This window comes from Notothenia rossii (assembly GCF_949606895.1).
Source record: "Notothenia rossii genome assembly, chromosome: 11".
Lineage (NCBI taxonomy): Eukaryota > Metazoa > Chordata > Actinopteri > Perciformes > Nototheniidae > Notothenia > Notothenia rossii.
Window position 1 is genome coordinate 39,280,402 of NC_136910.1, and position 26,484 is coordinate 39,306,885.

Genomic DNA, 26,484 nt, shown 5'->3' on the forward strand with positions numbered 1-26,484 from the left:
AGTTCTATTCCCTCAAGAAAATATCAATTATTAAAGGACTTGGATCCAAATCAGACAAATTGATCCGGACATCCCCGGTAATAATAAAGTCAAGAAATAATGCATTACCTGTTTGCTGCCTAATCCTTCTTGTTAACTTATCTATTGATCTCAGGAATAGTAGAATTTAGAGGCATCTGCTATTTAGAAACATTAAAGTAAATACCAGACAGTCTTAAACAGGAATTATACCATGTGTGAAATGATTCATATACTGTACAGATGCAACCACATACTGTAGGTACCAACTTGTGATATGATTGTGTCTCTAAATAAAGAGAAATACAATTAAAACTTCTTACAAGAGGGTACTGTATTTGTATCTGCAGTCCCTGGAGTGGAAAGCATACACCGAGGTATAGAGACTGGGTTAAGTGCCCAAATATAGCTTGGCAGGGTGATTTATGGTGTTTCTGCTCACCTTTGCTCTGCAGGAATAGATAAAACATCATTCGGGATCTGTCATTTGCACATAGGCGCCAGGGCTCCACAGCGACGTACAGCAGCCCGGGACAATTTGGTGCAATGCAGCAATAAAATGAAGTATGAAATGTGTTTAACTAACTTTGTTCACAGTTAGATGATGAGACACTGACTCCCCCTATAAATGCTGCTGAAGGTTAATCCAATGTCTCTGTGTCACTTTGAAATGATTACTGATAATCCATCATACATTTATGTCAATAAACGTAGTTTTCTATAGAGCGTAACCCAGCTACCGGTTTTGGGCATGCTGGCTGCGCATCAATCTCATTCACCAATGGTAATGTTAAAATGGATTTAGGAACTCCCTCTCAATTCTATTGGCTCTAACGGTTCAAAAGAGGTGTCAATCACCAAAATCGACCAATGGGTTCCAGAGATATGGCAAATCCACCCAAATGACCCCAGAGGTGGGTTTTTTTTTCGAAACCTCTCTAAAAAGGTCAAATGTCACTTGTTTTGCATCAATCTTGACACAGGGTACTTATGATATGTTATAGTTTGGATTCCTAAAGCTTTTGGCCTATATCCAATCATTCAAGGGTGGTTTTCACTATAAGTAATGGGGGTTTTTTCAATCTGAATTTACTTTAAAATAAAAACATCTATATTGATTCTGACTTTTCTCCAACTCACAGGTTTATCATTGCTTTTAGAAAAAATATGATTAATTTACCCCTTTTAGAAGGAAAGATATAGTCAATTGTTCTGGGCATGTCATTTTCGAGCCTGAGACCTGAAAAACAAGCTTGGGGCTTAACAGGAACCAAACCATAAAGGTAGCATTGTTTTCACAAAGATTCAATTTGGATCTGACTGAAAATGTACATTTGTTGTCATTTGTGCATAAAGCTTTCTGTAACACAAGTCTTGTTACCTATTTCAACTTTTAGATGTTGACTTTTACGAAAAGTCTCATTTCATGTTACATGGGTTGACATGTGTTTCTACCCGAGCACAGCTCTCTTTGCAAACTTCCCTGAACTCATTTCCAGCGCAGCAGCTCCTCCAGCTGAGTGCTTGACAACTGAGACTAAAAGGTCAAACTGTGATAAACCTCATGATATGCTCTGAGAGTTCCTGCACCAAATGGTCAAGAAGAAAATAGCCAATCAGCTCACTGCACTGCAACACTGAGAGAACTTTTCTACAACAAGGGGAAATTACTAACATTGCATAACAGCAGGTCTGTGTATAATCCCTGGTTTCAGTTCACATCCTCCATGCTGACTGCTGGTGTTCTCACCATTTCTCTCCATCTCTCTTCACTTCTTTTCTTTCTTCCTGCTCACTTTCTCCATCCTCTCATCTGAGTGCGCTAAGAATTTCAAAGTCAATGCCTTGTTGGCAATATTGAATATGAAAGCTATCCCTCTTTTGTTGACATTTCATTATTCATGATAAGCTCCTCCATATGCAAATAGTCATTAATGCTGACATTTAGAAGTCTTTTCATGCACTTTGAGCTACAGAAATAATGATTTAAAGTCCAAATGTCCAGTCTTTCTTTGAAGCAACCTACAGTATATAGCCTATGGTGTTTTCACAACACAGAAAAATATACACACTTATACAAGAAGCTACCACATTTAAATGTGCTACCTTAGCCTTGCCCCCCATAAACAGAGAAGCTAATATCGTTTATCGCTTTTATTTCCTTTTCATTGGTGGCTCACATCGCTTTCTGCTGTGATGCTGTGATTGGGGTTATTGTAACAAAACCCTTATGATGTGATTTCAGCCATCAGCAAAAATGCATGCGAGCTCTGAATCAGCAGTCCACAGAGAGGGGAGAAATGATTTGCTCGCAGTCGTGCTGTCATGGCCCGCTGACGCCATCCAGCTACGTTCATTAATCACTCACGCCAACACACACACAGAAACAAACACACACACACACACACACACACACACACACATATGCTCTGCAGGTGCATACTCTGGAAAGAGCTGGGTGAAATGGAGAGTATGTTCTGCAGCAAATTACTGCATCAAAACACTTTCTCTGAACAAGTAGTTTTAAGTGGGGAAATGCAATAATCGTACAGGTTACACAGATAAGATTTCTGCATAATCATCAATATGTAAATGCAAGTGGTGTGTGCAGAGCCCTACAGGCGTTCTGCAGTGCCCACAGATGGCTGCAGTGGGCAGTTGTGAATCATTTGAATACAACTACACGCCAAGAGAAGCAGATGCTACACAAGAGAGGTTTAGGTTTTGACAGAAATAGTGTTAGACCTTCTGATATTAATACAGCTTAATATGCAATATGATTCCTGTCTTATACTTCAGCTTTAGTGATGTTGGCACAAGCCTTACTCTTGATTTAACTGTTGAAAATTATGTATTTAAAATAGCTTTTTACCCAAAAGAAGAAAGCTGGAATAAAATGGCAAAATCCCAGAGAGTGACGTCACTTTATATCCAATTGCAAACTTTGGATAATTTGATTAAAAGCTTGAAAATATACCCAAATACTATATCTTTAAATTCACGTTTCAGGAATTGGGAGACACATGATCTCAAACAACAGGCTCATGAAGGACACCTTTAGACATGTAGCCTCAGGAGACTGTTGAAATAGCATGACCGCAGGAGAGTAATGGAGCAGGGATTTAGATTAAAGTAATGAACACACACCACAGAGCATCATGCCTTAGAGCTCAGAGATCCACTTAACTCATGTACTCCATTCACAAATGCACTGTTGCATACAGTGGGGAACATTTAAACAACCCAAACTACATTGGATTCTCCTCCTGATGACACACACACACACACACACACACACACACACACACACACACACACACACACACACACACACACACACACACACACACACACACACACACACACACACACACAAACACACCCACACACAAACAGACCCACACACACACACACTGCTGCTTGATTGCTTGTATGTAATGATGGCTGTGAGGGTTTACGGACTGCTGGAATATAGCCAGCTGCTGTGGGGATCCGTGTGTGTGTGTGTGTGTGTGTGTGTGTGTGTGTGTGTGTGTGTGTGTGTGTGTGTGTGTGTGTGTGTGTGTGTGTGTGTGTGTGTGTGTGTGTGTGTGTGTGTGTGTGTGTGTGTGTGTGTGTGTGTGTGTGTGTGTGTTTTCAGTATTTTGTGTATGAACAAAATACGTCAACTTGTTGTTTACATTGTAAATAACAAGTTGACGTTTTCACCAAATGTTGAAAGAACTACCATTTTGAACCTCAAGTTTGCCATTTCAGCCATAACCATCTTGGTTTTGGCTGACTCCATCTCTTTTTCTGGAACCAAAATAGATAAGAATAGGAAGAGCAAAGTAAAACTGAACCTTAAAAAAGGCCAAAATGTTATAGTTAACTGAAAACACATGTTAACAAGAGTTAACATTTTAAGAAAAAAGTGCAACATCTCGCAAATTGGACAATGCCATCTACCGGTACCACTTTACAATAAGACTACCCTTATAAAGGATTCATAAAGGGTTTATAATTAGGTTATGAATTAGGTTTTAAACACTTTATTAATCCTTAAGAACCATTTATAAACCAGTTCGTAGTTTTCATACATCAACACATGCTCACTATTTGGCAAGGTGACTAAGCCTTATATTGGCTACTTAGCGAGCATCAACTCAGTGAACAACAGATACCAAGGATGGTGGCTGATGAAGAAGAAGAAGTAAGCTAAGTAGCCAATATAAGGCTTAGCAGTACAAATAAATGTGGGCTCACTATTTGGCAAGCAACCGGTCACAGTTGCCCTGTGTATCTCATGTATTATAAAAGCTTATTAATGATTTATAAAGTGTTCACAACCTGATTAATACATTAATTACAAACTATTCGTAAACCCTTTATAAGGGTAGTCTTATTGTAAAGTGGTACCGAAAATGTTTAGTGAGGTAACACATCAAACTGAGGGGTTATTTTCTCATAGACTTCTACACAATCTGATCCCCCTTTTTTTTCTCAATTTTGTCTTAATTCTCACCTTTTTTGGCATGTAAAAACTGAAAGCTGGACTATAAACAGCTGAAGAGCCATAAAGTGCAACTTGTGGTATACATCCATAAAAAATAAACTACGCCAAGGAGACTTTTTGAGATAATCTCCACTGTGTTTCCATTATGAATCCACTGAACTCTTTTGTCTTATTAGGGAACTTTATTTAAGGACTTAATGATGTTCCTGTATTCAATTCCAGGCAACTGATTGGCTAACTGATCTCATCCTGACTTGGCTTTCTGCCCTGGCCCTCACAATGATGTGGTGCAGACCCATGTAACAAACCAAACCTTCTTTTGTGTTTAGATGGAGCCGAGATAATAATAAATGGTCAGGTTCAGCCCAGCATTGTCAGCTGCTGGGCTAAAGCAAACACTGATGTAGACAGGCAAACATTAATTTACTGGCTTGGATGTTTGAAAAATATCTATTGATGCAGCAAACACCTGTTTATTTTACCACCCTTTTGATCCAATCTCACTTCCCATTCAGCTCACTGGGACAGCTTTATGGTAAAACTCATCTGTTACTTTCCTCCTCTTTGTTCCACTCGCAGGGTTTACTACACTGCAGCGGCTCTCCTGGCTGAGCACAGCCCACAGCACAGAGAGGAAAGAGCATCAATCCCCGGGCAGTCTTTTGACGTCGTCGTGTCCCATAATTAGATGTTGGGCTGTCCTGCTGCCTCTGGGAATCAATTCTCCCCACAGCGCTGTACAGTGAGGAGACTGTTCGCGCACACCCACGCACGCGCACACACTGCACCGACTCCCGACTTATAGATGGGTCTGTCCTCTCTCTCTGCGCATCTCAGTCACTGCAGGTTCGCTCTGCCTGCATACGGGAAAGCACGGGGGTTGCCTGCTCCGTGCGCGTGAGCCAACTCATATTTTCACGAGCATTGAGCACGACACGATCGCAACATCATTCACCACGACCACGACACACACATGTGACATCTGGGAAGTCCCATAGATCGTCTGTTATAATATTTAGTATTTTTGGAGATTGAAATGTGTGCAATTTCGAGTTTTATCTTTAATGTTTTATGCATGTCTCTTAATAATTGCAATTTATTGGCTCATACTTGTGCTGTAACAATGTTAATGTCCCCTCTGTGGGACGAATACAGGATTTATGCTTCTATAATTGTGCGCAATTTAGTTTTGCAGCATTTCATTAAACACTAAAACTTTGTTATAAGAACAAATCACGTGTGTCTAAGAATATGCTCCGATTTCAAATAGCCTACATATTTTTGATTCAGCATTTTTAATAATGCTTATGCTGGAAACTCTTAGAAAGTTCCCCAACTTTTCCATCAATCATGTGTACGTTGTGGCTGTGTTCATAATTATATTTCCATGACAGAATAAAAAGTACTTTCATAGGTGCATGCGGCATTCCCATTCTTCCATCTTGCATATTAAATGATCCAAAAAGGCCGATTAAGATACGATCTTTTACTACAGTGCAGAGGGAGGTGAAGTTAAAGTCTAGTTTATCATATTTGAAAAGCAAAGAAAATACTCACAGCCTGCAGAGGACCAGATGCATGGTATCGAGCTCGACCAGTCGCCTTTCCCTGATTTCCCTCTCTATGAAGCAGCAGAGATGGAGAGCATCGGGCCGAGATTTCTTGTTTCTTCTCTTCTCCGATGCAGCGGTTTCTCTGCTGCAGTCCGAGGAAGACGAGAGAGGCTGGGAGGTGGGAAGCGTGAGTGTGTACGGGGGGAGGGGAGGAGGGGAGTGGGGAGGAGGCAGGGAGGGAATAGGCAGACTGAATCAATAGGCAAGCGTCCTACACGGACAAACAATAGTGGGCATTCTTTCCGTATATTACAGTACAACAACATGTGGTGAAGGCTCATTGATGCAGGATGGCTGGCAGAATCACAGGCTGCTGAGTTTGAAGAGAGAATGAGAACAAAGAGGAAGGATGGAGCTGAAATATGACTCCTGTGAAGAAGTTTACTGAGGGATGACGGACTGTTGCTGAGTCTGCAACGTCAACTTAAAACCACTGGAGTGCTACACTGCCAGCATTCAAATCTAATAATACAAAAAATCTGCTTTCAATTTAAAAGCAGAGATTTTCAATTAAAATTAAGATTATGATTTCAAATTACCTCTTCAACATCATACTGTAGGCCTACATCTGACAAGTGCATGCCCATAGGTTTGTCATGTGTTTATTTCAGGCCTCTGTGTAATTGAAGATAAAACCAAAACTGAATTTCCCCTGCAAGATTTATAAAGTGATCTTAATCCAACCCGGTATCATGGCGAGACGTGAACATGTGATGATTTACCATGCTGGGAGACGTGAAGATGTCACGATTTCGTCCCTTCAAACGTGACAGTTACACGGTATTGTTAACATGGCCCAAATACCCGGAAATGCAAAGCAACTGATGTACCACGACGGTCGGTTATTATTGTCAATATTAATATAATAATGATTTATTTTGTAATAGTCACACTTGATTTCGCCGATTTTCTTGTTGCCCCAGCTGGCCGACACTTCTTTTAGCAGAAACAAAGGCTACATTAATGTATTAAATCGATGTTAATCCATGTGTGGTTGTGGAATTAACGGACGTGACGTTGTGCGATTGCGTTGTCCGGCAACAATTTGGCTTCATGTTAATTTACAAACTCTTCAACTAGAACCTATAGTTATATTTAAAAACATTTTAGAAGGCCTCACAAAATACTTTCATGTAAATTTAAATGTGAAGGACTGTGCGTATAACAAAATACATCCGTCAAAAACAATACCGGAAACAGACCGAGCAAGATCCTCAGCTCGGTGATTGGATGGTTTAGCCACAATGCACGTTGGGATATCGTGTTTATGCGATGTGAAATCCGAATTTAAAAAAAAATAAATAATAATACTTTATTCCGAGTGTGCTTGCTTTTCTCTTTCAAAGTCATCACATAACGGCATTGTAATACACGGTTCGGCAGCATTAAATATTACATATCTGCCGTAGTTCTCTATTTATAGAGCCCTGATAAGAAGACTTCAAGACAAACAGGAAGAACTGCCACCAAAACTGAAAATGTGACGTGGATCATAAATATATCAGCAATTAAACAACATCTTAGATTTATTTTCACACAATACGTCTCCTGCAGTATCAACACTAATTCGGCTGACTTTTATATTTGATCCAATTGGTAGATAGGCTGTATTTACACCATAACGGTGCACAGCTGATAGAAAGGGACACCTAGTGGTTAAAGCACGTTATTGCATTTTATTATTTGTATTTTTAGATATTAATAGGATCCCTATAAAGTATATTCATTACTTGTTATTCTCTAGTAATAGTTAATTAAAGACTGTATATAATGACTATTTTGCACATCCCTTTCAAGATTTCAAGATTTTCTAAGGTTTATTGACATATTATACACAACTATGGTGTAGTTATGCAATGAATGAAAAACTTGGGTCACAGGTTCCTCAACAGTGCATTACAAGACATCTATCAATATGTGTGTATACCTCCACCATTAAACTGTCATATTCTGCACATTTCTTATACTATCGGTAACACTTTACAATAAGGTACACAAAATGTGCTTAGTTACTGCTTAGTTACTGAGGAACGAATAGATAGTTAATGGTTAGTTAATGAGTAGTTCCTCAGTGCGATTGAATAACTAATGGTCAGTTAATGGTAAACAGACTGGGGGTACTGTATTAATGAATCATTCGTTAATGGTTAGTTAATGAGTAGTTCCTCAGTGAACTACTGGTTAGTTACTGGTAAACAGACTGGGGGGGTACTGTATTAATGAATAATTCGTTAATGGTTAGTTAATGAGGAGTTCCTGAGTGAACAAATGGTTAGTTACTGGTAAACGGACTGGGGGGTACAGTATTAATGACTCATTCGTTAATGGTTATTTAATGAGGAGTTCCTAGGAGACTTTGATTGAAGCAATGGTCCTCTGCAGCAGGGCACTTTTAAACCTGCCGTCTTCAGCTGGCTTGGGTCCCACACGGGATCAACTGGTGGAGGTGGATCCGAGTCACTTTTTACTGCTTGAGTCATCATTATTTACCTTACCATTACTAAGGCCGTTTGGGTACTGTAAACTCAAGGAACGCTAACAAAAAGAATAGTTACCCATTACCTACAGTAATGATTACCTTACCGTTACTAAAAGAGTAGTTACCCATTAACTAATGCTTACCTTACCATTAGTTAAGCAGTGTGTGTCCCCTCAAGTAAAGTAATGCTTCCAAAAGAGTAGTTAACCATTACCTAATGATTACTTTACCATTACTTAAGCAGTTTGTGTCCCCTCAAGTAAAGTAACGCATTCAAAACAGTAGTTAACCATTACCTAATGCTTACCTTACCATTACTTAAGCAGTGTGTGTCCCCTCAAGTAAAGTAATGCTTCCAAAAGAGTAGTTAACCATTACCTAATGCTTACCTCACCATTAGTTAAGCAGTTTAACAAACAAACAAACACTGTTGATGACAATGACGGATCTACAGCCACTGAAGTTTTACATTTTTATTCAAACATGAACATAAGGTAACACTTTACAATACACTGAAGTTTTACATTTTAATTCAAACATGAACATAAAAAAAAGAAATTGAAAATAAAAACGACTTTTTATAAAAATAAAAATAAAAACAAGTGCAAAAAAACATCTATTTCGCCTTTGTATGTATCGATAACACTCCTCCATTTCTCATCAAGTCCTGGACCATACCCTCTAAATTGTTGTCCTTGATGGCAGTTTTGCATTTTTCCGCTAAACGAAGAAGGGTTTCCCCCTTCTTCAGGGTTCCCTGGATTTCCTCAGATGTTCACAGCATGCAGTTCTGCACAACCTGCCGTGTCAGAAATTGTTTTGCGGTCTACTCCTACCGCTCGATAAGCTGCCGTCTTGTTTTTTCCATTGTTGACAGCCTCAAGAACCCGCTTGTAGCGGGTTATGGCCTATTCTGGGGTCAGGACCATGGTCAGGACTGAAACAGAAAAAAAAGACAATTATTTAACTATTGAACAACAGTACTTTGTTGTTGCCTATCCTAATGATGTCTGTAGTGCAGAAATCAGTTTGGATATGGGTTTATTAGTATTGATAATGTTCTTGTATTAGTGTTATATAGTGTTATTGTAATCCTTACATACAAAATTGTGTAATGAATTGGTGTAGTGTAAAGGTATTAATCACCTTCTGATAAGAAGACAGAAAGGAAAGCACAGTGTGTTAATTACAACCCTAACATCAATATGATAATTGTCTGACAATGTACTGTGGTCAAGCCAGCCTCCACTCGGGAAAACCTAGTCAAGCAAGCGTGATATTGCGGTGCGCGAATATCCTATGCATTACGGTAGAGTAAAAAAAAAATCATCCCTCTGTGTTTAGATGAGAATAAAACAAAAACTGTCCAGTATCAAAGACTCATTTCCCTTCAGGGTGATAGCAGGACATCCCATCTAGTCACGCAGAAAAAAATCAGGACATTCTGATGTAGAGTTTCAAAATAAAAGACCTTTGAAATCTCATATATGAGCTATCATCCCTCTGTGTTTAGATGAGAATAAAACAAAAACTGTCCAGTATCAAAGAATCATCTCACTCCAGGGTGATAGCAGGAGACCCCATCTAGTCACTCAGAAAAAATCAGGACATTCTGATGTACAGTTTCAAAATAAAATACCTTTGAAATCTCATATATGAGCTATCATTCCTGTTTTTATCCCGGTCTTTTATTTTTGAAACTGTACATCAGAATGTCCTGATTTCTTCTGAGTAACTAGATGGGGTGTCCTGCTATCACCCTGGAGTGAGATGGATCTTTGATACTGGAAAGTTTTAGTTTTATTCTCATCTAAAAACAGGGATGACAGCTCATATATGAGACTTCAAAGGTCTTTTATTTTGAAGTCCTGTTTCTCACTTGAGGCCAGGAAAAGGCTAGTCACTGTGACCTTTTTACCTGTGCTGGACTATGTTGATCTGTTTTATATGAATGCACCGGCCAATTACCTGATCAAGTTAGATGCCGCCTATCACAGTGCACTGAGATTTGTGACAAACTGTAAAGCATTAACCCATCATTGTACCCTGTATGCAAGGGCAGGTTTGCTTTCACTAACTGTATGGCGGCTCAATCACTGGTATCTTTTTATTTACAGAGCAATGTTAGAGAAACTTCCATCCTACATCTGCTCCCTGATCTCACGGCGTATTGTAAATGGCTACTGCCTGAGATCGAATGCTGTGGTTGTATTAAATGTGCCAACTGCTAGGACTGTCTTAGGGAATACAGCTTTTAGATGCGCAGCTCCGCTAATTTGGAACAAAAGGAAAAGGAATGGAAGTTGAGCAGTTTGGTTCCATTACATGTTTTTAAAGCAAGGTTAGATGCTATCCAATTGGAAACTGTTGGTATCTGTAAATGCTACTAGCTATACAAACTGTAGTCAATGTAAATATGCCATATGATGTCCTCTTTGTTTTTCTGTCATGTTTGTATTCATGTTGGAACCTACTTGCAGCAAGTCACCATTGAAAAAGAGGTCAATGATCTCAATGGGTTTTCACCTGAATAAATAAAGGTTTTGAATTGAATTGAACACAAAGATGGTCCCTTAGGCAGATTGCTGCATGACATACGCCACTTTCACAAGTTCTGAAATCAACCTCATTTCCATTATTAGTGTCCTTTGGATTGTTGTTTAAATAAAAATGTAAACTTGAGTGCACAGGGTTTGTTTGTTTGTTTACTGCTTGTCAAGTTGTGATTTGGTTGGTTTTATTGACTCCTGCCTAAACTTGAAAATGGCTTGATTCACTCCAGAAGGACAACTCGAATTTGAATCTGTTTTCTCTTTATTTGAGTGTGGTAGATACCTTATTGCTTCAATGGCCTCTTGTTGGCCTCTTGATGCTCATTCAGGTTGAAAACCTTTAATACAAAACATTACTTTCGTTCACTTTAGGTATATAAACATTTTCAACTAAAAACATGCCATCTTTTAACAAGCATCTTTCATTTACAATTAAATGTAACATTTAATCAAAAATAAATGCATTTCAACAAAGTCAATTATATTTCAGCATCTTATATTTTAGCTTCTTTCCTCAGGAATAGAAATAATAATACATCAACTCAAACATTGTTCAAACAGATTAATACATTTGCAAAAATTCACCAGCAGCGTCTTGGTTGAATCTTTGAGTCTCTTCTCCTCTCTCACAGGGAACTGTTTGTCCTCTGCCTGAGAGTGTGTTCCCAGGTGTGTTGCATTTAGCTCCTTAATTAGGAAGCTCACACTCTTCCTTTGAGCCACATTCTCAGTGGAATCACACCCTAGGCTCCCTGTCTCCACCTGCTGGACTGGAGCCAGATGTGAATTGCATTTCTCAAGCTCTGACAAAACACCTCCCACTTGAGCTCCTGGTTCCTGAACCCAAGGAGGTCACAACACTTTTTCTATTGAAGTTACAGAAAATGATTCACTGCTGATGAGTTTGGTGTATTATTATATACTATTATTATTATTATTATTATACTATTTTCCCAGTCTGATCGTCATATTTGATGTTCTTGCTCCCAGCATTTTGCTCTTCAATGGGAAGCAGAACCACTATGCGCCGGACGTCTCTGTGAAATACTGTGGCAGGAACTTTAGTTGAGAGTTTTTTGTTCGTCCCCACAACTTTTCTCCTGGCGGGTTGTTCAACAACCTTTTCCGATGGGACTGGGTAGTTTGGAAAGGTGCGGACATTTACATCTCTCACAATGCCATTTCCATCGGTGTTAACACCAACCACCCTGGCAAATCTGTATTGACCTCTTAAGGCATTCTGGTCTGCCACCAAAACAACATCTCCTACAGCCACATTCCGCTCTGATGGCAGGTCACTCATGACTTGCACTTCCTTCCTCTGGCTTTTCTGCATATCACGCAGCTGTCAACCACCTTTTTAGCCAATCTTCTGCCTTTGACAACCCAGGCTTTCTTTCTCATCTGTAGGAGTGTTCCTGCTATTTCCTCGTGGTTTGCTCTGTGGGCCTTTTGAGCAAGAAGTGTGGATATCCATGCCTCATAAGGTAGGATTGGTACTACAACTTTGTCCTCATTGAAGTATTGGATCCTTCCTCCAAATACTAAGAGTCCCTACTCTTCCTCCTTATACACAACCAACCTGCTGAGAGTAATGTCTTTACATGTTACTCCTTCCTGGGCTGAAAGGAAAAGATGTCTGAGTGCATCTTCACATTCTCTAACAGAGAGCACAGTTTTCTTAGTTCTCAACTCTCTCTCTTCTTTTGAAGGAATTACCTCCCACTTTGACCTGTGGGGAGTTGGGTTCATAGTCCTCCTCTTCCACTCCTTAGCAGCTCTCAGCACCCAGGCAACAACTCGGACCACTTTATCCAAGCTGCTGAATTTCCTCACATCAATCAGTTGCCCTATAACTGAGCCAGCTGGTATTCTTCGGGTTCGAGTCTCTTTCTCACCCTCCGAGGGTTTTATAAGGGTTACAGGTTCTTTACCATCAGGATGCTTCGTCTTTGCCTGAGCTCTGGTGAGTGCTGCTGTGAATGTTTTCCTTTGGATTTTATTGATGCCCTCTTTTGCATTTGCTGCAACCTCCTTGGCTGACTTCTTTGGCCACTCCTCCACTGACATTTTCAGAAAGGAAGGTCCTTTCTGCCACTCAGATTCCTCATTGAGATCAGCAGGGGTTGCTCCTCTTGTTATGATGTCAGAAATGTTTAGGTCACCTGGAATCCACCACCAATCCTCAACAGATCCAGACTTTTAGATTTCACCTACTCTGTTGGCAAAGAATGTCTGATATCCATAACTGTCACGCTGGATTGCTCCCAACACAGTTTGACTGTCCAGGAGCTGGAACCATTGTCCTATTTCCATTCGACTGTGCTTTTCAATATGCCTTCTTAGACGAGCTACAAAAACGGCACCACAGATCTCTGCCTTTACAGGGTCACCTTTTTGGTTCAGTGGTGTGAGTTTTGCCTTGGATTCAACCAGTCTGATTTGGATACCTTCATCCGTCTCCCACCTGAGGTACACCACAGCTCCAAAGCTTTTGTCACTTCCATCGGAGAATGTTATTCCCAAAGGTTTACCGATCCAGCTGGGTGGCGTCAAGCTTCTGTCGAAGGTGATTCGACTCAGTTGCACATACTCTTCAAATACTTGTATTGCTTCCTGCCTTAGGCCTGCTGACAGTGGATTATTCCAAGTTTCCCGGCTGGATTTTCCACTTCCTGCCTCCTGGAGCGCTTTTCTGACGAGTATGGCTCCCTTCTGCTGTTCACCCTCATTGTCGTTCCTCCAACTCCATGGACAACCAATGTGATTTTTTTCACTTTCCAGGTTTAACCGGTTGGCGGCTCTGTGGGTTATGTAGTTGGTGTCTGATGCTAAATCTATCAGGGTTCCAACTTTCTGACTTGAATTTGCAGTAACTTCCAGCAGCATCATGATACATGGTATCTCGTCATGTCTATTTCCTTCCATCAGAACAGACCGGTCCTTTTCATTGCAGTTTGTTATTGCAGTCATATTGGTAAAGGTGTTCTTGCATTTTTCAGCCATTTCGGGAGAGAGTTCAGCAATAAATTTCACTTGCTCTTCTGTGAGTTTCGGTCTTTTCTTCAAGTCCTTCCCACCTTTGTTCAGCTCACGTTCTCTGTACTCTCCTTTAGGAAAGAGGAAAAAGTGGTGGTCTGAAGAGCTCCCCTTCTTGCATTCTCTTTTCCTGCAAAGGTAGGTGTTTCACATTCATGTCCTTCTTCATGACACCTCAACACCTCTTACAAGCTCCCAATCTCTTCGCAGCATCTAACTTTTCGACCAGATGTAGGCTCTTGAACTGCTTGCAAAATAATAGTTTCTCTTCATGCCTTTCTTCTCCACAGACAATACAACGTCCGTCTCTCCTGTTGGAACGTGTTGAGGAATATTTTCTTTCAAACTTCCTTTCTGGTTTCTCTGACTTTTCCGTTACTCCAAGCTGCTCCAGTTTTTCCAAGATCTCTTCTTGTGTCTTCAGAAACTCGAGAAGACTGTCAAAATGGTTCTCAGGGGTGACTCTATTGCTGGGATTTACCATGAAGACGAACCAATCCTTCTTCACAGGATCCGGCAGCTTGCTCTCTATGGACCTAGTGACCAGTGGGTTCTTGATGGCATCTGTCCTTCCAAGCTCTGTTAGGTCTGCCAGTGCTTTCTCCACAGTTAGGATTAAGTCGATGACTCTTCTTGGTTGATCTGCTCTTAAAACGGAATTTTCACAAGATCTTCAATTATTTCTATTGCAATTGTAGACTTATTCCCATATCTATTTTCAAGCACTCTAAAGATGTTCTCTGCTGTATTGTATGTTGAAAGTCTGAGGTTTCTTGAGATTTTCTCCTCCATGCTGTCCAAAAGCTGAATCTTTTTGACTTCACTCGAGCCTGTTGGTTGTCCCTGTCTTTGCAGGCTCTCCCAGTCTGTCCTCCATCTGTGGAAATCTCTTTTACAGCCATGAAATTTGGGCAGACTAATTGGTTTAATTCTCACCAAGGGAGTGGTGTTTGCTGCATGTGGGGTTGATGAAGCAGCCGTTAAAGTCAGCAGATATGCACTCTTTTCTTCTTCTGAATTTCTTTGTGCAAACACAAACTCTGCTCTCCTTGCTTCAAGCTTGTTATTCATTGACTTTAAGTCCTTGACTCTGCCTTCTAGATTATCTTTTTCAGTCTCCGGAATCCACAGTTCCCAAGATGCTAGGCTTTTACTAGCTTCCTTGACCAGCTTCTCCATGAAACCCAACTGCATCTCATAACCATCCCGATTGAGTGCAGATACAGATGTTTCGGCAGCATTATCACAAGCCGTTTCTGCTTCCTGGATTGAGGTTTCCAACTTCTTTTGCCCATAACGAGTTCACAGGTTTCTTTGAACAGTTATTCTCACTTCATTCATTCTGATTTCACTTTCATTGATAGTTTTCTCTATGTCAGCGTCTTGCTGCTCGCTAAGCTGTTCTTCCACCTCTTGAGCAGTGCTGGCTTCTATGTCTGTGAGTAGGCCACTCCGAAAGTCATCATTTGCTTCACTGACATTTCTTCCCATCAAAGTGAGCTTCTTGAATTCCTCCCGAAGCTCAGTTTCAGTCATGCTTCCTGCTCCTCTGCTAAGAAAGTTAGCTACTTTTGTGAATGCACCTTTAGCCATTGTCCTCTCCTGCTTGAGCTGCTTGACACTCTTCCCATAGACTTCCTCCGCCATTTTGTTGAGGTGTGTGGTTACTGCAGACAGTTTGGTTTATTCCGACTTTTCCAGGCTCTTGGTCCTTTAGTTCTAAATGCTTGGCTTGGTTTTCAACTGTCAAGTTGTGATTTGGTTGGTTTTGTTGACTCCTGCCTAAACTTGAAAATGGCTTGATTCACTCCAGAAGGACACATGGGACAAGTCGAATTTGAATATTTTTTCTCTTTATTTGAGTGTGGTAGATTCCTTATTGCTTCAATGGCCTCTTGTTGGCCTCTTGATGCTCATTCAGGTTGAAAACCTTTAACACAAAACATTACTTTCGTTCACTTTAGGTATATAAACATTTTCAACTAAAAACATGCTATCTTTTAACAAGCACTTTCATTTACAATTACATTTAATCAAAAATAAATGCATTTCAACAAAGTAAATTATATTTCAGAATCTTATATTTTAGCTTCTTTCCTCAGGACTAGAAATAATAATACAGCAAATCAAACATGGTTCAAACAGATTAATACATTTGCAAAAATTCACCAGCAGCGTCTTGGTTGAATCTTTGAGTCTCTTCTCCTCTCTCACAGGGAACTGTTTGTCCTCTGCCTGAGAGTGTGTTCCCAGGTGTGTTGCATTTAGCTCCTTAATTAGGAAGCTCACACTCTTCCTTTGAGCAACATTCTCAGTGGAAACACACCCTAGGCTCCCTGTTTCCACCTGCTGGACTGAAGCCAGATGTGAATTGCATTTCTCAAGCTCCGACAAAACACTGCTTAAGGAATGGTAAGGTAATTATTAGGTAATGGGTGTTTTTGATGCATTACTTTACTTGAGGGGACACACACTGCTTAAGGAATGGTAAAGTAATCATTAGGTAATGGGTAACTACTGTTTTGGTAATGGTAAGGTAATCATTAGGTAATGGCTAACTACTGTTTTGGTAACGGTAAGGTAATCATTAGGTAATGGGTAACTACTGTTTTAGTAACGGTAAGGTAATCATTGGTAACTACTGTTTTTGATGCATTACTTTACTTAAGGGGACACAAACTGCTTAAGTAATGGTAAAGTAATCATTAGGTAATGGTTAACTACTCTTTTGGAAGCATTACTTTACTTGAGGGGACACACACTGCTTAAGTAATGGTAAAGTAATCATTAGGTAAAGGTTAACTACTCTTTTGGATGCATTACTTTACTTGAGGGGACACACACTGCTTAACTAATGGTAAGGTAAGCATTAGTTAATGGGTAATTACTCTTTTAGTAACGGTAAGGTAATCATTAGGTAATGGGTAACTACTATTTTTGTTAGCGTTCCTTGAGTTTACCGTACCCAAACGGCCTTAGTAATGGTAAGGTAAATAATGATGACTCAAGCAGTAAAAGGTGACTCGGATCCACCTCCACCAGTTGATCCCGTGTGGGACCCAAGCCAGCTGAAGATGGCAGGTTTAAAAGTGCCCTGCTGCAGAGGACCATTGCTTCAATCAAAGTCTCCTAGGAACTCCTCAATAAATAACCATTAACGAATTATTCATTAATACTGTACCCCCCAGTCCGTTTACTAGTAACTAACCATTAGTTCACTCAGGAACTCCTCATTAACTAACCATTAACGAATGATTCCTTAATACTGTACCCCCAGTCTGTTTACCATTAACTAACCATTAGTTATTCAATCGCAGTCACTGAGGAACTACTCATTAACTAACCATTAACTATCTATTCGTTCCTCAGTAACTAAGCAGAAACTAAGCACATTTTGTGTACCTTATTGTAAAGTGTTACCCCTTAAATTATTAATATTAATATCTAAAAATACAAATAATAAAATTCAATAACGTGCTTTAGCCACTAGGTGTCCCTTTCTATCAGCTGTGCACCGTTATGGTGTAAATACAGCATATCTACCAATTGGATCAAATATAAAAGTCAGCCGAATTAGTGTTGATACTGCATGGAGACGTATTGTGTGAAAATAAATCTAAGATGTTGTTTAATTGCTGATATATTTATGATCCAAGTCACGTTTTCAGTTTTGGCGGCAGTTCTTCCTGTTTGTCTCTAGAAGTCTTTTTATCAGGGCTCTATAAATAGAAAACAACGGCAGATATGTAATATTTAATGCAGCCGAACCGTGCATTACAATGCCGTTATGCGATGACTTTCAAAGAGAAAAGCAAGCACACTCGGAATAAAGTTTTTTTTTTTTTTTTTAAATTGAAAACCATATCCCAACGTGCATTGCGGCTAAACCATCCAATCTGAGCTGCAGGATCTTGCCTAGTTTCCGGTATTGTTTATGACGGATGTATTTTGTTAGACACACATTCCTTCACATTTTAATTTACAGCAAAGTATTTCGTGAGGCCTTCTAAAATGTTTTTAAATATAACTACGGTTATAGTTGAAGAGTTTGTAAATTAACATGAACCGAAGCTGTTGCCTGGCAACACAATCGCACGACGTCACGTCCGTTAATTCCACATCCACACACATGGATTAACATCGATTTAATACATTAATGTAGCCTTTGTTTCTGCTAAAAGAGGTGTCGACCAGCTGGGGCAACAAGAAAATCAGCGAAATCGAGTGTGACTATTACAAAATAAATCATTTGCATTTCCGGGTATTTCTCCACTGGTTGGGCCATGTTAACAATACCGTACCCTTCGGTCCTACCAAAAACACGGGTGATATAGCCACACCTGTTTCACTGGAAACACTAAAACAACATTCAAACATAAGAAAACATGACATTAAAGTATTTAACATAATTAGTTGATTTCCATTATATTTATAGATGAAAAAACTACAACAAAGTTTTATAAACAAATCTAACATATATTCAGCACCCCTGATATCAATCTTATTCGGTGGAACCCCCAAAACGATTAAAAAAGTAGTTGTTTCCCTGGGGACTCTTCTAATGGCGCACCATGTGAGTGGGAGGTAGGGCAGCGCAGCTAAGGGCCCTTCTCACTTCAGTTAAATGGATTCCTTGCGTCGTTTCCCTGCGACTAGTCCCTCCCACCAGGGAAGCGTGGAGAGATGCAAGGGGCCCTTCTCACTTCTCTTATTTTTCATTTCCTCGCTCCTCGGTCTCATTCATTCATTCCTATGAGAGTTGCTCATTAGCGCCAAGCCCCCAGGAAGTGCGCCGGACTCTGATGAAAATATTCGTGCTGGCCAAACGGCGGTACATCATAAAAATCATTCGCATTTGCCGGTCCGTTTGATTGCCAGGCCCGGAAACACTTTTCCCCATTGACTTACATGGGGAAAGAATGGTCTGTAAATCGTTGGATAATTTTTTTTAACCCAGTATGAACACTTGTATAGCCCTTATTAAAAACATTCGTTCCTCAAGTTGTAAAAATGTGCTAATAATGTTATTCTGAGAGTTATTTCCCTCTGCATTATGAACACGCATCTAACCCACGGGACCGCGCCGCCCGTCACGTTCATGTGATGTGACGTGTTCAGTACTAAATGAGTTTTACCTTTACCCATCGTTGCACAATAAGAACGGATCCATATCGCCTTACTTATTGCCAGCCCACGGAGCTGTAATAATGGATATATTGCACATGTTTGCTGTAATTAATCATTTGTAAAATATTATACTACATGGGCTGGATGATGTAAATCTTTTATTAAAAAAAGTTAATATTACCGACGTAGATTAACGTCCCTGTAGCTTCTTATTGCACTTGCAATATACCATTAAAGGAGTTGAACGTTGCTGTTTGCTATTACTATAATATCACGCAGGGATAAGCCAGAGTTTACAACCTTTGCATGTGGGCACAACACGTTTTGACCGTTTTGACCCAGATTAATTAGCTATACCATATGATATCGCCCGAGGAAGTCGTCATACTTATAGATATATAAATATATGTGTCAAAGCTCTAATCAAATTAGAAGTTGTATTAATTATACTTATATATACATATATATATATATATAAGTATAATTAATACATATATATATATACACATACATACATACATACATACACACACGTATACATACATACATACATATATATATATACACATACATACATACATACATATATACATATATATATATATATATATATATATATATATACACACACATTTCAGAGCACAGGAGAATGCTGGGCACAACATAAAGCTCAACAGTGAGGCTGGCAATGCTGAACAAAACCATGTAAAAAATGTAATTAAAAATACATGAGCATTTCAGGTAGAAATCAGCACTTTATATAGAAATTCACAAAAATAAGAAATTAAACCTAAAAGAGATTAACACAGTTAACACATGTATACCTCTGATGGCTGGCATAGGTGGAACAAATAGTGACAACAAATGTAAATACAATGTATATAGATGAAAAGGTAATATATATAATATTGATTGCAATTATTATATTAAAAAATCCACCAAACATGATCAACAGGAAAGCCCTCTGAAGGCATTTCATGGTTTGAAAAAAAGTTGAGGATGGGGTCCAGACAGTTCAATCAGGAGAGACTTCATTTTGTTTAAATAACATTTATTGACACATGTCATATGATAAATGTTAAGTCTTTGGCGATTAGACCCTGATCCTGAAATCTTATATCTAAAGGGGGAAAAGCCGTGAGCATATAGGGAACCCCCCGGGGTCTAGACACTGGTGATGATGATGCTGAAGATCTGGATTTGATGAGGAGATGGGATGAAGAGGAGGTGTGATGAGGTCTTTGGATTAGCTCTCCTGGCTCTGGATATGATGAACGGAGGTGGGTGGAGAGGAGGCGGGCGGCAGCATGAACACCTGCAATCACAGCTGACTGCAGGAGAGAGGAGAACCATTTTCAAGTTTGGCTGCAGCACGGTGATTGGCTGCTGGAGAATGAGGTGAATGTAATAGGTTAAAGACAGCGCCCGTGATGAGCTGATTATAAAAAGCTGCGGAGTGAATGTATACATACATACCCAGTCTTCCTGAAAGAACTTGCGCTGAGCTTCATATAGTGACAAGTGTTCAACAGTTCTTCCTGTTGACAGAAGATGGCACTTTTCTGAGAGGGAGCAAGCTGGAAGACACTGGACAGTGGCAAACCAACAGATGAAACAGGAATCCATCTGAGAGGCTATGTGGAAAAGGATAACAAATAATGTCAGCAAGACATGAACATATTTAACCACTATCATTCAATTCTGTAATTGCAGGTTTGTTAGCATGATATTTCAAACATAAATGGCCTGTCTTAGTTTAAAGCCCACTCACCACGTCAAGGTGCAGGCCATGAGTGAGGGCACAACAACGATCACAAACCGTATATACAGACGAGACAACACTTACATACATATAAATAACTTACATATACAATGAACAATAAACATTTAACAAATACAATGTTTGGGTAGTTATTTTTAATACATTGAATACATTGAATACATTTAACATAAACACAATTGAAATGTACAATAACTAAACCCTTAACTACATACACTATACATCTCCAGTGTGGCAATATTTCAGCAAGATTTGGTGTTCAGTACAGACTTGTGCCGCGTTAAGCGTACTCCAAGTAGTATGTTGAACACAGACTTGAAAACAAAATACACCAAATTGGTCATTTACAGTTGAAGGTACAGATACAACATAATGAATATTGGCTAGAAGGAAGCTTGGGAGGTTGCTGTTGACATTCACATAAATCGTTCCACTGTTGAAAACCAATGTGTTGCGTTACTTAACAATAAATAAACAGAGGACTGTGACATACATTCAAATCCACATATAGAAGGAAATATAGAAGAAATATGTTTACTTACAACAGTCATAAGGAAAAGAAACACGTACAGAGCTCATACACATATAGAAGAAGATATAGAATAAATATGTTTACTTACAACAGTCATAAGGAAAAGAAAACACGTACAGAGCTACTAAGAGCTAATTACTAGCTAGCCGCTAGCTGCTAACTGCCGCGGCCGCGGGCCGCCTTGTTAATATAAAACTCCATCATATAACAATACAGTGCCATGCTGTCATGAAAGCGTGGTGCTGTTACGTGTACGCAAATTGACGTGCTTGATGTGAATGAGCATTTCGGTTAAAGTTGATGCGCTATGAGCGCACATACGGGTACTTCTCAGGCATGCTCGGTAATCTGCTCTCTCAAAAATTGGGCCATTTTATCATCATGCGCCAATCAGGCGCCAATGAGCAACTCTCATAGGAATGAATGAGGCCCCGCCTCCCACGCTGTATCCAGTTCTATACATCCATGATTAGCGCATGATAATAAAATCATAGATATAGATCAAATGGCCCAACTTTTGAGAGAGCGAAACGTCACAGATTACCCGGCATGCCTGAGAAGTACCCGTATGTGCGCTCATAGCGCATGCACAACTTTAAACATGCCCCCAAAATGCTCTTTCACATCAAGGACGTCACTTTGCGTACACGTAACAGCACCGCGCGTTCATGATAGCATGGCACTGGATTGTTTTTTTTTGAGAATTAGTTCTTATTTTATTTTATTTATTTGGGTCTACAACAGATGATACAAATGTTTGTGTCGGTAAATGTGTAGGCTACTAACAGAGGCGGGGGTGTGTGCATAGCCGCGGGAAGTCATTTTGCTCAGGGGGTGATGCCAAAAGTGGGGAGAGGGGCGGCTTAAAAAGAAAAAGAAAAAAGGCGGTGCCCGGCCGGTGTTACAGTATAAGTTGAGTCATGACAACTGGCGACATTCTATTATTTTCGTCATAGGAATCCGGGGCGTGTACATTGAGGACCCATTGTTGACTTACCAGGAAAGAAACATCGTTTGTCGTTTACGTTCATCTTTTGCTATATCTGCCTTCCTAAGATCACTTTGCTGCACATTCAGTACTCGTATGTGAGGTTGTGGGTGAGAGTCCGATATCGTGACGCTTACAGGGAGGTATCGAACATTACAAAGTAGGTGACTGTGTGGATGCCTGTTCAAAACATTGCAAACTTCAATAAATCATTTAAATTATATATTTGTGTCCGACTTTCATTTGTTCATCGTTCTTAATGTGATGTATAGTAGCTTTGATAGCTGTCCATACCTTCAGACAGCCTAAAAGTAAAACACAAGTTGTTTATTCACAGCCCGAACGCTCATCGAGATGACTGGATCGGTCATGACAACTTGTGATCAGCTCCGATTAAATTGTGATATCAATTCTGTAGCTAACCTCCAGGGAGCACGTTTATTTTATGAAATACCTGTATCCCTCTCATCACAACAAGACTCTACACTGTGCAGGAAAAACAATTACATACATGAAAATAACCTTGATGCATGGGAATTAAACACACAAACTATCTTCCGTGGCTATACTGATATGTCACAGTAACGGTAAACCACAGAAAAGTAAGTCCAGCGGGGCACAAGTTGAATACATATAATACGGTAGTTCTATTATGCCTTTAAGCCTATACGTTTAACCCATAAGAACCCCGACCCATTTCTACTTTTGGGGAAATTAAGGGGAACGTCATTTAGACTAAATAGACACATTTCTGACAAGTAACCTCCCTAGTGTCAAATATCTGGGCTTTAATGGTAAAGTAACTCTTATTTATAACTTAATTAACAAGGATGATGTTTTGGTTTGCATTTGTTTGAACATACTATGAATTGAAGAATAAAGCATATGTTAACTAAATATAATTGAATCAGCTAAATTAACTGACCAGACCATAATCATATTTCTAATTGTGCATAAAAAATATGTCACTCCGGGTTTACTGTGAATGTTTAGGGTTAAAGTCCCGATGTGACACCATGTGTCACAGCAATATTTATGGCATTTGTTTCATATCAATTTCATCAAGAAATGTTACCACAACAGGTTAAATGTAATCAGAATCAGAATACCTTTATTCGTCCCACAGAGGGGACATTTACATTTGTTACAGCAGAAAAGAGCCGAAGACAGCTTAATGTTTAACAAATGACATGTCATGTAAGCATTTTTATTCTTAAATGGCTTGAATATTAACTTTAGCAACAAAAAACCTTTCCAAATCTAGCTAGTTCTGTCACATGTTTTAGCCTGACACATGGACATCTTGGACACGTTGTTATGGGAAGACAAAAGCAAATGACAAGGACCATGACCCCAGGCTGTTCAGTGTGTGTCACTTTGGGACTTCATGAGATAAAAAAGGCTAAAGCTGTATAAGGAACTTTCCAGAACATTTACATTTCATGTGACACCCGTGTCTAAGCAATTCTGTCTGCCTTCCGTGTTCCTGTTGTTATTTACTTCCTCTCTGCCTTCTTCTGATGATTTATCTGTTAGTTTGTGTGTTTAATTCCCACGCATCAAGGTTATTTTCATGTATGTAATTGTTTTTCCTGCACAGTGTAGAGTCTTGTTGTGATGAGAGGGATACAGGTATTTCATAAAATAAACGTGCTCCCTGGAGAATAGCTACAGAATTGATCCATCCATCCATCTTCTCCCGCTTATCCGTGGTCGGGTCGCGGAGGTAGCAGTTCCAGCAGAGAGCCCCAAACTTTCTTTTCCCTGGCCACATCAACCAGCTCTGACTGGGGGATCCCAAAGCGCTCCCAGGCCAGAGAAGAGATATAATCCCTCCATCTGGTTCTAGGTCTACCCCTTGGTCTCTTCGCAGCTGGACGTGCCTGGAACACCTCCCTAGGGAGGCGCCCAGGTGGCATCCTAACTAGGTGCCCGAACCACCTCAACTGGCTCCTTTCGACGCGAAGGAGGAGCGGTTCAACTCCGAGTCCCTCCCGGATGACCGAACTTCTCACCTTATCCCTAAGGGAGACACCAGCCACCCTGCGGAGAAAACCCATCTCGGCCGCTTGTACCCGCGATCTCGTTCTTTCGGTCATGACCCATCCTTCATGACCATAGGTGAGGGTAGGAACGAAAATGGCCCGGTAGACAGAGAGCTTTGCCTTCTGGCTCAGCTCCCTTTTCGTCACAACGGTGCGGTAAAGAGACTGCAGTACCGCTCCCGCTGCTCCGATTCTCCGACCCATCTCACGCTCCATTGTTCCCTCACTCGAGAACAAGACCCCGAGATACTTGAACTCCTTCACTTGGGGTAAGGACTCATTCCCTACTTGGAGTGGACAGTCCATCGGTTTCCTGCTGAGAACCATGGCCTCAGATTTGGAGGTGCTGATCCTCATCCCAGCCGCTTCACACTCGGTTGCGAACCGATCCAGTGAGTGCTGAAGGTCGCAGACCGATGAAGCCATCAGAACCACATCATCTGCAAAAAGCAGTGGTGCAATCCTTAGTCCACCGAACTGCAGACCCCCTCCCCCACGACTACGCCTCGAAATCCGATCCATGTATATTACAAACAGGATTGGTGACAAAGCGCAGCCCTGGCGGAGGCCAACCCTCACCTGAAATGGGTCCGACTTACTGCCGAGGACCCGGACACAGCTCTCGCTTTGGGAGTACAGAGATTGGATGGCCCTGAGTAGAGACCCCCTCACCCCATACTCCCACAGCACCTCCCACAGTGACTCCCTGGGAACCCGGTCATACACCTTCTCCAAGTCTACAAAACACATGTAGACTGGATAAGCATACTCCCAGGCCCCCTCCAGGATCCTTGCGAGAGTAAAAAGCTGATCCGTCGTTCCACGACCGGGACGGAATCCGCATTGTTCCTCCTCAATCTGAGGTTCGACAATCGGCCTGACCCTCCTTTCGAGTACCTTAGAGTAAACTTTCCCGGGGAGGCTGAGTAGTGTGATGCCTCGGTAATTGGCACACACCCTCTGATCCCCCTTTTTGAAAAGGGGAACCACCACTCCGGTCTGCCACTCCTTCGGTACTGTTTCCGACTTCCACGCAACGTTGATGAGACGTGTCAACCATGACAGTCCCTCAACACCCAGAGCCTTCAGCATTTCTGGGCGGATCTCATCCACCCCCGGGGCTTTGCCACTGTGAAGTTGTTTGACGACCTCAGTGACCTCCCCCCGGGAGATTGGTGTCGATCCCCCTTCATACTCCAGCTCTGCCTCTAACATAGAGGGCGGAGTTGTCGGGTTCAGGAGTTCCTCAAAGTGCTCCTTCCAACGCCCTAACACTCCATCAGTTGAGGTCAACAACGTCCCATCCTTACTGTACACAGCTTGGATGATTCCCTGCTTCCCCCTCCTGAGGTGTCGGACAGTTTTCCAGAACAACTTTGGTGCCGCCCGAAAGTCTTTTTCCATGTCTTCTCCGAACTTCTCCCACACCCGCTGCTTTGCCTCGGCCACGGCTGAGGCTGCTGCCCTTCGGGCCTGTCGGTACCTTGCAACTGCCTCGGGAGTCCCCCGAGATAACAAATCCCTGAAGGCCTCCTTCTTCAGTCGGACGGCTTCCCTGACCACCGGTGTCCACCAGGAGGTTCGAGGGTTACCGCCCCTTGAGGCACCTAGGACCTTGAGACCACAGCTCCCCGCCGCGGCTTCGGCAATAGAGGCTTTGAACACCGACCACTCTGGTTCAATGTCCCCAACCTCCACAGGAATGCCCGAAAAGCTCCGCCGGAGGTGTGAGTTGAAGGCCTCCTGAACTTGGGCCTCCTCCAGACGTTCCCAGTTCACCCGAACTACACGTTTGGGCTTACCAGGTCTATCCAGA

At 41.0% G+C, this 26,484-nt stretch overlaps 1 protein-coding gene and 1 long non-coding RNA gene across 2 annotated transcripts in view; both read right to left on the bottom strand.

Moving 5' to 3' along the window:
• LOC307024909 (synaptic vesicle glycoprotein 2C-like) overlaps positions 1–6,204 on the bottom strand; it is a 49,128-nt gene extending 42,924 nt beyond the window's left edge. Inside the window, exon 1 of the mRNA XM_079659394.1 lies at positions 6,071–6,204. The gene's annotated coding sequence lies outside the window, so the exon portion shown is untranslated. The remainder of the gene's footprint in view (positions 1–6,070) is intronic.
• Positions 6,205–9,063: 2,859 nt separating this feature from the next.
• Positions 9,064–11,874, bottom strand: LOC307023520. The gene is made up of 3 exons (XR_013803729.1): positions 11,743–11,874; positions 11,441–11,495; positions 9,064–9,542 (listed from the first exon to the last, which is right to left on the bottom strand). It is a non-coding gene; the product is annotated as an uncharacterized lncRNA (long non-coding RNA).
• Positions 11,875–26,484: the final 14,610 nt, after the last annotated feature.